Genomic DNA, 11,883 nt, shown 5'->3' with positions numbered 1-11,883 from the left:
CTGTGTATCAGCACAGAGAGAGAATTAAAAATGGTGTTTGGGAGTGGATAGCTTAGAGGAAGTATGTCCCCCTCTCTAACATTCAGTATGAGATCTGGTAGATATTTCCAGGGTGCATCTACCAGGTTAGGATACAAGTAAACATTCCCTGAAGTCTGACCATCACCACCTCCTCCTGGTACTCCTTCCTCCTGGAGACAGAGCAGTCACCTCACATGTTTAAGACTTGAAATCATTTTGCTTTGCAGCACCTCCCTGACCATTTCTGCTTGGCTTCAGTTCTGCTTGAAAGTGAGAAAGGGGATAGTGGTATGTGATTTGGGTAGTGGCACACAACTTTCATGATTCACACTCTCTGATTTAGGGTAGAAACAAATCTACTGTCCCTACATCTGCAATTGTCAGATATTCAAATATCACTTGTAGAAAAGAAACATAAGAGATTTATAGAACATAGAAAAGTAAACACTGCAATTATAATAGCAGAAAAAGGGAGATGGGGGCAGAGAATGCCACCTCAGAATAGGGAAGTTTCTTATCTACAAGTTACTGCAAACTAGAAGACTAACCAAGGAGCTATCACTATATGATGCCTGTATGTTTTATATAGTCTTCCCAAGACATTTGCCCTCAGAGACAGTAGAGGTGCATTGTTGCGTTTACATGGTGCATCTATTCTTTATACTCAGAGATTTAGTTTCTCAGATCTGGATTTTGCCTCCACAATAGTTACCTCCCTCTGAAAACCACACCCTCCCCAATATGATCCTCAGGATGCAATCCCTAGGAACTCAAGTAAAGAGGCCTCTTTCCTTCCAGCCAGGCCCATCCCCTGGTATCACAGGAACACAGTCACTTGGCTCCAGTTCCAACATATATTATCACTTATTCCTGACATGAACACTTCACAATCTGTGCCACTTTCCGGCCACTCAGCCACCCTCTGTTTCTATGATTCAACTTCTGAAGGTTGCCGCCAGCCTGAGTGCCTCCTCCAGGACAGCTGCACAGTGTGTCCAACACAACGTAGGAACTAAACCACCCAGGGAGGAATAAGGTGTATATCTCTGCCATGGTCAACTCTTGGATCTGGCATAATGAAGCCAACTCAATTAAAAATGGCAAATAATCACCTGAAAATGAAGGAAAGCATGAACATGCATGTCTAATCTACACTTCTAATCTACACTGAGGAAAATATAGCTCACTCCAAACCAGACCAGCCTGGAAGAGAGTACTTCATTATATGCTCTGGCTACAGAAGACAAACACACCTGCAATTTCCTACCTTCTTGCATAAGCATTCCAAACAGTTCCATCATGGAAGAAACCCTTGCCACATCCTTTCCCAACCACCTAAATGTTGGCCTGCACCTAAAAAATGTCCACGCTGGGCTCCATCCAGCCCTTTGTGCTGCCCCACCTACTGGTGTTAACATAAGAGCTGCTCCCAAACCACAAGACCATGGCATGGCAGGGGTTAATGGGGTGATGGGGAGGGGAGGGTGAGACTAAAGAAAATAGCCCGACACTCTTCCCAGCTTGTTTGATGGAGATGCGACCTGGCAGCATTGAAAAGCTTCAAGATTAATGGAGAAAAGGCGGAATCTGACAGCTTTTCCGCTGGTTTCACTCCTCCTGGGTGGGCCGATTGCTCTTGAATGTCACTTGCTACTTAATCTTGTGTATCTGAAACAGACTGATGTGTTTGGGGAGCCCTGCTTGCTCTGTATAGACATCAATTGGCAAGGCAGATAAAAGGAAACTGCATTGAATTACTCTCATGCCTTTTATAGAGCACTTTCTGACTACAAAATAATTAGTAGCCTCATCCAACGAAACCCATACTGGTTAGGGTGCTCGTTAAACACCAAAAGTGAGGAGGAGAAAGTATTGCTTACTCACTTCCAGCTCCTTCCTAGAGCTACCATCAAACCAAGACTCAAATGAAAACATCTGTAGCTAATATTGTCATTTAATATCACCTCACTGTCTGTGAGATACTTGCATTGATTTTTTTTTTCTGGATGATTATTTCTGTTTGCATATTATTGCTGCAGAGTTAACAATTTATGTTACATTCTTTCTCTGCAGAGCAGAAATTACTCTTTAAAAATGAAATACATCTCCCACTCAGTGAATATGATACATTCTCCCTTGTAGTATATAAAGGAGGGCATGGGAGACTAAAACGTAAGGGCTTTTTTCTCCATCTGCGGTGAAATCAGATGGCAACTGTCTTGCAAAAGACATTTGATTCTTTTTTTAATTCTGGAATTTCAAGTCAAGTTCTTCTATGTCTTTCACCCATGTCACACCATCTACACCAACCTAGAGATGGCAACAAAATTTAAAAAGCTGGCTCTGATAGTTTGTAAAATTTACCTTGTGTCTCAAATTGATTCTCATGCTATAAATCTGAGTTTGTCCCTATTTGTTACTAAAACTTCATTTGGAGCTATACTAGTGGTATAGCACAAAGCTGACATTGCTGTTCAAGTCTGCAGCCTGCAACACAAGTAAAACTCTGTCACTGTGTGAACTGAAACTTAACATTTTAACTTTTTAGGCATCTAAATATTTAGGAGTGCTTTGTTGCCACACAAATTAGCTTCTGCCCTTTGATAGACAATTGTCTGAAATAGATGCACCGAGCCAATTTGACACAGGATGTATCTGTCATAAAATTCTATTTTTTCCTTTTCAAACAGCAGAAATAATCACAGTTTAGTCTTAAAACTGTGGATTGCATCACACCACCTTCTAAGTAAGGAAAAGTATCCCAGATTAAACATCAGCACCACCACTTTATTTCAATTGGCACCTGAAAAACACTTAATAGGAGGCAACTGTGCCTTCAGCAATTACGTAGACCTGTTCAGTTGGCAGTGGGAGAGAAACAGCTCTCTTCTGTGCAGTTTTTTTACAATATTTTTTATCAGACTTAAGTGGCCCTTTATAGGAAGAAAATTTGATTTTATACATACACTTATAACAAGGTGGAGAAATAGCAGCCATTTTAGTGGGGGATTTTTTATCCATCTAATTTCTATGCCTTTCATAGGAAGGCAGGAGACATAAACTGAATAATGAATCACTAAAGGGAAAACATCAGTAAACTCTATATTATATTTATTTACTAGTGTTTTTTAATAGGGGAATCTGTAGACACTTTAGTGTTTTTAAATGAGCAGCTGTAGTTTTCCAATTTTTCTGTTTCAGCTCATGGGACTACTAAGAGTATAGTATCTAATTTAAACAATCTTTAAATTTTTTAAAAGCTATTTGAGAAATTAAAATTAGTAAAGACTTCATAAAGTCTAGCCATTGATTTTTTAAAATGTTTTTTAAATGTAGTGATTGTGTTTTAATAAATGAAGCATAATCACACATTTAGAAATCATATCAATAAAATATCTGTTTTCTCATATTGACATTTCAAAGTTCAGATTCTCTACTTTAAGTTTGTTGCATACATTTCTCAGCCTTAAAACTCTAACAAACCTTGGAAAAAGGTAAAAAGAGCAACTAAACCTAGTAATGATAATTTATAGAAGATGGATCCCATATCAAGTATATGTTCACTTTATATAGCTTCAGAAGTGAACAAAGAAACACTAGTGAAAAAGAGGCTATTAGAACCTTTTGGCAATATTGTGAAAAACAAGCAGCATGACATCCTAGAAACTAAAGGATCTTCACATCGTTTCCCTTCCCCCTCCCCCGAAGGATGACATTTGCATTGTTAAAAAAAATACACAGGACTTTAAAGACATTTACGAAAGTTTTTTTACTAAATTGAAGGCTCTTAAAGAATTTTTTTTCTGTAAATGTAGTCCAGCCAAATTTTTATACCATTTGTCAGAATAAATCTTGATCTTTCTATATTTGGCTTTGTTTACTAAACTTTTTAAAGATTTTTAAGAGCACTGATCAAATTCTACATGCACGTTTAACTTCACCAGTTAAGTTCACGAGACCTGGCAGAAATGAAGGTGAACATGTGCACAACTGCTTACAGGACCCAGATCTTACAAGTAAAACAACCTGAAACAAGTTATTCTATTCTTTTTAAGGATTAACACAAGACAATCTCTGTTAATTATGTGCATATCCTTTATCTGTTAAATTTATCACTTGTTAACATCATACTGGTGTGTTAACAAAGTAAGAGTAGGGGATGCAGTCAAACCTTACGTAATTCATACAAAATGTCTTCACAGTTTATTGTCACATTTGGCCACAAAACAGAATTTCTTCCCTAAAGATTCTTAGTGCAACATGTTGCAGCTATGCTTTGATTTGCAGCCTGGTTCAGGCTACTTGAAATCGTGGGTCACTAACACAATACACCACTGCCTTCCCTGCGAGTCCTCTTCCCTGCTATTTGGGTGCAGTGTTAGTTCCTGCTGCCTAGCAGGATCCAGGCATAGTGTCGTGCAAACCTCTGATGTGTGCAGATACACACAGACAGGTGCATAGATCAAAAACCAGAAAGAGCTTTGTTTTCCTTCTGTTGCTATTCCACATGAAGATGCAATCACAAACCAAGAATGCCTGGATGAACAACACTGGTGGTAAGCTTAAATGGCAGACAAAACAAAGTCTGGTCTGTTTAGACTTTTATGTTACTACAGAAAAGCAAAAGACTTCCAGGGCCAAGTTAGGCTGCACATTGACACAGCCAAGGGCAGCAGAGATGTCTGGAATGGTACTGTCCAATGGAAGAGACCTCCACATGCACCTCACAGCCCTTGTGGGGCTTCACTGCCCAGCACAGATGTGACATCCTGGCAATTGTTGTTTCCTGTAAAAAAAACCCAACATAATGTTTTTTCAGCCCCACCACTCTATATTGAAACCCATGTGTTAAAAGCTGATTTCAAACTCCTGAAGGCTGATAAATCTGAAGGTAGAACTTGTACTGTTGCAAAGACCTTTGGCTATTATTCTGAGCTGGAAGCTGCCAGAGTGGGATAACCTTCAGGATCCTGTCCTAACCCTCCTATTCCAATTACATTATGTCATAGTGAGATGAGAAGGAGACAAAGTGGTCATGGTGCAAAAACTACTTTCTCTTTTTCCTAATAGGAATGTGCAGTTATGAAGACAAAAGTCATACTCATAGTATGGTTCTTTACAAAGATATTGTAGTCAATAATTTTTTTTTTTTAAATGCTTCATTGCAAGAATTCCATAAGAAAAACCTTCCCTTTGCAAAATGGGTCAAAATTCCATTTTACTAATCTCTAGATATCTTTTGTGAACTCCAAAATATTATTTTTCCTTGTGCTCAAAAAACTTGCTAATATTTATTTCAACTAAACAGTTTAAAATGTATTAGCTTTTTCCTGGAGTTCCAAGGCAATATTTTTCCCTAGTATTAAAAAGCAGGAAAGGTACATTACAAGTGTAGGAGGAATGACACTGTAATGGCTGAAATGCATGTTAGAGCCAAAACTCAGCATCACATGAGCACAGATGGGCTGCAAGGTCCCAGAGAGGACCTGGAGCTGAGAAAGCCCCAAGGGATGTCCTCTAGGCATCCTCAAAAACACTGGAACAGAGCCAGGGTTGAGGGAAAAGTGTGGGCACATTTGACCCTCATTCAGCAGGAGAGAAAGCAACACTAAGGCAACATCTCTCATCTTCTAAGCAGGGGACTGACAGTCCTTGAGGGAGATCCAGCCTGCTGGAGTGGGGCAGCTTGAAGGTGTTGGGTTTGGGGGAAAACAGTTGCTGGGGCCCATTTGTGTAACTGCTAAGGTGGAGGATGGGTAAGTGTGGTCTGTCAGAGGAAAGAGTAAAAACTTGGGAAGGGTAGGAAGGGAGCTCAAGCAGAAAGGCTGTGCATCACCAAGCACACATTTAGTTTTGGTGACACAAGCCAAAATATAATTTAATTCCAGATATATGAGAGAGCACTGAGACAATTAAGAGGTTTCCCTACACAAGCATTTAGGTAGATATTTTAAAAACTAAATAAACTATATGTAATGGTCCTAAGATATAATATTTTTGTCAAGATTTGAACAAAGTGGGAAGATGACCAGGACTTGGCAACAACTTGATTTTTTGTAAAACCACCCTCCTGCCCCCATAACTCCTAAGGCTGGGAGTTTTTCTATTGTCCTTTCAAGGGGCCCCAGCCTATACCCAAGGTCTTGGCTCCCATAGTGTTGTTCTGGAAATATACATTGAACCTCCTTTCTCATGACTGCCAGGGAAGCAGGGCTCTTGCAGCCAGTTTCAGTTTCAGGAGCCCTTGCCCAGGTCCCTTTGCTGCTTTGCTCCTTTTGAGGCCCAGCCTGTATCCAGTATGCTCCACTCTGCTCCTGGCCACAGGCTGCACTCAGATGGTCGCTTTCCAACCCCCTGCTGCCTGGCTCCATGGAGGAGTAGAGGGAGCATGCCTTGGAATTCAATTACCTCCTCCCCATGGGGAAAGGAGAGGAGGTAAGAGGCAAGTCAGAAGAACAGAAAACAAAAGGTTGAGCAACTGCCTGCAGCAAAATAGGGAATTCCACGAGGGAATGTTGAATTTGGTGGCACCCTGATGAAATGCCAAATTACGTAGCCATTGCCTTGCTGAGCACAGGGGCCCTGAGCCTTAGGGAACAGAATTAAGATGAATTGGATCAATTCACACAAGTTAGAGGCATTGTTTCAGATGCTCATTGGAGTCACGCACATGACATTGCAATGGATTACACCATATATTTTTAAGTTCTTCAGAACTAAAAGGGTTGTTTGTTTATTTTCCCCTCTGAACAAAATTGTAAATTCCATTGCTATGAAATACATGGAACTATTTTAACAAATCGTTGCTGCACATAAACTATTGCCAGTCATCTAATGGATTATTGATGATATTTTAATTAGGCTGGCCACAAAACTGAGACCAACTGTCAGTGAATCATATCTTGTCTAATTTTAAAATCCTTAACTCATTAACCTCCTTCTCCTCTCCTCTCTTACTTTGCATCTGTATTTTATACATATTTTTTTATATACATGTGTGTGTGTGTGTGTGTGTGTGTATTTACTACAGCTACGTATCTTTTTCACATTAGAGTAATTTTACTGATACATCAGCCCATGGTCCAGTGGGAGCCATCTGCAGCACTGGTTCAATACATACTGTTCAAAAATCCCTCACACTGCAAAGCTGTGGTGCAGTGAAAACTCCCAGTGGGTCTAGTTTTCTGAAGTGTTGCTGGGTAATGCTGCAGCCACAGGCCTTGTCCTTTCTGCAGTTAGTGTGAAGCCAGCATGTATCTCACTTTGTGTGCTGTGATCAGTGTGACAGAAATGATCTGAAGCACAGATTAGGTGAATGAGCCAGGGGTGGTCTTGTTCTTACTTCAGAGACTACTAAAACAAGCTGCTGCAACTGCTTCTGTTTCTAAGATGCTCTGTGAAAAGTCATTTATCTGTCTTATCCAAAGGGAAAAAGAGCTTCCTACTGTTCAAGGGTACTTTCCTCAAAGTAGGAAGTAGTGTCATGTCAGAGACTGGACATCAACATCAGTTTTTATAATGAAGCTTTTTTCTTACTGCGTCCTGTGAAAGCATGTAAGCTGCAGACACACCCAACTGGACACAAATAAAAAATAAAGTTTATGGGATTTTTGCTTAATACCTGATATTTAACACATCTGGAAGGATTGTTTCCCTGTTTTCACTTGTAAAACATGGTTGGAAAATGCTTAGTCTGGGGCAGGGAGAAGCCCATTGCTCAACACTTCCCTTTTAGTTTTGCAGTTTTAGAAAAGATGTTGGTCATTCTTTTCTCAATCCCTGAGTGATCTTACAACTACCTACCTGATGAAGTACCTCTTTCTCTTTATCTCATTGCAGAGTTTTCACAATCAGCTTCATTCACTTTTCTTTGTGATTCATGGTGTTTTATCTTCAAGGACCAGAAGTAAGGCAGTTCTGGGATGGACACTAATGAGACGATTCTTTTGGTCATCTGCCAAAGATTGTGATTGTCCAGTTTCAGAAGACAGTAAAAATCATGGCTGTTTATATCAGCCTTTAATTAAATTTACAGCAACCTCTAAAGTTTACTAATTTAAGGCAGTTGCCTAAGTTAGAGTCCTATGTTTATGTCTGTTCCCATTACTGTTCAATACATTAAAGGTGCTGTGAGGAGACACTGTTCCTGCTCTCACACCTTACAATCGTTCCTCATTGATTCTCACATTTTGTCTATTCCAGCTTCCACTGTTCCAGCAGCCACACAATGACTTCTTATTTTATAAACAGAGAAAAATTGTTACTCCCAGAACACATGATCACAGTTAAGTTCTCAGTGCCTGAAAAGGTGGTCTGTGATGGCTTTGCTGGCAAACTCATAACTTTGATTAGTGATGGTGAGATGTTAAATCCCCATTCCATTAACCTATAATCTGTCTCAAGTACTTGGAATACCACCAGGCTTGCAGAACAGGATTTCTTTTCTTTCTCTTTTTCCCAAGTTTCCAGCACAGCCTGGAAGGGCAGCTGGCTCTGCCTTGGTGTATGAGAGGCATGGTGCATACTCAGCTGGCTTTTTGACAGAATTTGCTGGGCAAAGACACAGAGGAGCAGCAGCACAGTACAGAAAGCTCTGATGAGCACTGTGATAAAATAAAGGGAGTTCTCATATGCCTGAAGTCTGGTTTTGGTATAAACAATAAACTCCAATTGTCTTGCTTTGTCCAATTGTCTTGCTGATTTGCTTCCCCTGCTCTTGATGCCCTCTCATGTTTCTTTTCTTCCTCCTCTCCTCACCACCCTGCTGTGCTATTTTCCATACCCTCTTCCCCTACCTGCCTCCTCTATGCCCTTTTTCTGCCTCTCCTGGAGTTACCCTGTGTGAGGAGCAGCCAGTACTTGGATTCCACGTGCAGTCCCTCATGCCAAGCGTGGTCTGGTGCCAAAGCAAATGTCTGGTTAAAGTGCTGGTCTGGCTCTGGGCTGGTGAGTGCTGGTGAGATGGGATAAGACCTGATGGGGTTTTGACTGGGACTTGGCAGCAGCACCTGAGACACCCCTGCCCACCCCAGCTCACCACACCTCCCCTCCTCACCACTCATGTCACAAGGACAGGGCATGTTCTTCTACCTTCCAGCCTGGGGCAGAGCAGCTGCCATCTTCCCTTCCCAAGGTATGGGATTTTATAGGGCACCTTTGATTGTTTGGTAAAAAGCTATTTTGCCCAGTTTTTCTGATTTTTTTTTTTTTTATTCCCAGTAGAAAAATTGATTACATACTTTATACATCTCACATACTTTCTTCACTCCTTCTTTCAGGCATATTCTGTTTCACACCACTTTTATTAACAAGATTATTACTGATAGTGGATGAAGTATCTGACAATCACAGCAGGGTTTCTAGGATTGTTGACCCTAAAAAGTTTAAATTTCCCACTACAGAACTATTTCACAGGCTGATCAGAAAGCAGGATCTGCTCTTTGAACTGTCTTTTCTTAGTTAATCTGGTATTCAAACAAATTAAATTAATAAATTTATATTTGGCATGCTGATTTATTTTCAAGAGCAAGGTCTCACTTAGTAATATTGCTTGAGAAGATTGTGATTCCTCCTCAGTTTTATTTTCTGAGTTCCAGACAGAGGTCATATAAAAATAGTAACACATATAAAAAGATGTTTTTTCTTCAAGCCATTATTCTTAATTACACACATCCTTGAATCATTCTTTTTTTTCCTTAACAGTTACACCAGTCTAATGTTTGTGCATTGTTATCATCTCTCCTATCAGTCTCATAGCTCCACATGACTAACTCCCCTAATCTTCGTGGCAGGGAGGAGCAGTGGAGATTGCAATTGTTGTGTATCCCCTGGCAGCCTGACAGATGAAACAATCCCCACACAAGGCTCTCTGCTATCAGCTGGAGAGTCTCATTACCTGGCAGCAAACTGGCCGCCCCTGAGAGGCTGCTCACGGACCAGAAACTCCGCCGTGGCAGCCCCGAATGGGCTCCGGCCAGATTCCTGACTTCCCTGCTGCTCTCAGCTCAGCACTTTTACAGCTAACTAATTTTACAAGTGTCTTGCACTGATTGCTTATATGCAACTGCGCACTGAGCTGGGTCAGGGGACTCATCTAGCTGAAAAGTTATGTGGAAAAAAGGACACTGGTGCAAAAGAGAAGGAGAAAGGCAGAGCACACAGCAGCGTAAGCTGTGGAGGAACATGTGCTGGCCAGAGAGGCTGTCCTTACAGTCACTGATGGCAGGCTGTCCCTGACCTGCAAAAAACCTTCCCCCATTGGGGGGCAGATTCCACACCCACCACTTTTAAAGTGGAAGGAAAATGGCATTTCCACAATCAGATATGCAATTACTCTTTAGTATCACAATAGATGCAGCTCAGGTAACCAATGACTGCTTACACTACGGGCACAGCTCTGTGTGTATTCCCACAGAGGCTACACAGCTCTTCCTCCATGAAGTGTGGAGGAGAAAGCATCTCTCTCCTTCTTTACAGAGGGGTGATGTAGGTGTTTCCATTCACTTAGAGCAGGACAGTCCTAGGAATAATACTAGTGACCTGGATGTTCCTACCAAAAATTTATCTTGGACAAAACACCACACCACTGCTCTCCACCTCTTAACAGGAGGTGGATTTTCTCCAAACAGTGATTGAGGTCTGTCTCAGTCTTGCCAGAACGGGACAGTGGTGGCTAAGGAAAGAGGCCAGGTCCCCAAAAGTCCCCATTTCCCCAGCTTATATAACAAATAGTTTAATTTCTGATGGCTCAAAGTGAGCCTATATCGAGCCCATTAATAATACAAGGTTGTCCAAGAAAAACTGGGAGAAAAGCATTAGGAAAAAAAACCTCCCAAAGAATCTAATCATGATAGGGTGAGAAAAGAATGTGGCTGTGGATTGATGGATGATGTGTAGATATTTTTTGTTAGAGACTTATGAAACAAGTAGAAAGTCCAGATGTTTCAGAGACAGAAAATAGTTCAATGTTTCTGAAATGGGTGTTGTCAAGGGAGACAGTTAACACTGAGATGCCCAAATAGGTTACATCTTCCACTTGGCTTTATTAGTTGGTTTAGCTGAGGATTTCTTCTATAAATAAAAGCATTTTGAGTTTCATCTAAGTAATTGTTTTTTAGTTTTTTTCAAATAAACACATCAGGCTGGCAGTTGTAACAGAATTGGATCCTAATGTAGGACCAGGTTGCTCCTGCACATGACCAGGGGAGTAGTACAAACAGCATGATTGTGGGCTGGTGTAATCTTCAGTCCAGTTTTATCTGTATTGCAGAAACCCAGACGCTGGACATTTCACTCAAAGGCAGAGAAATTGCACTATACTCATACATTTCTAACTTAAAAAGTCACTTCCTGTCCTCCTCCCAGTTCCTTATAGATTTGCACCTAGCCAATTCAGCTTGGAAACATTGTTCTGCACTTTTACTATCCCTGTCTTTTGTTTTCCACTGTCAGTAGCCCTGTTGCTCTTTCTGTTCCTACATATATTCAGCCTTGGAGAAATTCTAGTTCACTCAGCTCACATTAGTGATAGAGACACTGTCACTTAGTGAGAAGAGACTAACTTAAATCTCAGGTTTGATTTGTGATTTGCTCTGCTAATGCTTAATTTAGTAATAGTTCTTCAATTCTCTGACAACACTTAAGTAAGCACAGTTCTGCAATAGATTTGTCTTGACTTTTTTTTTTTTTTGGTGGATTTTCAAACAGAGATCAAACCTTGCTTCCAGGCTTTGGTCCAGTCAGCCCAGTGGCTTCCCTAGTAGCAGCACACCTGGCAGAGAGTCTTCTGTAGTCTGCAGGAAGTTTTCTCCATCACTGCTGGGTGGCTGGTTCACTGCTCCTCTCAGCAGGCTCTGACTGCTT

This window comes from Zosterops lateralis, assembly GCF_965231275.1.
Source record: "Zosterops lateralis genome assembly, chromosome: Z".
Classification (NCBI taxonomy): Eukaryota; Metazoa; Chordata; class Aves; order Passeriformes; family Zosteropidae; genus Zosterops; species Zosterops lateralis.
This window is presented reverse-complemented; position numbering follows the sequence as displayed.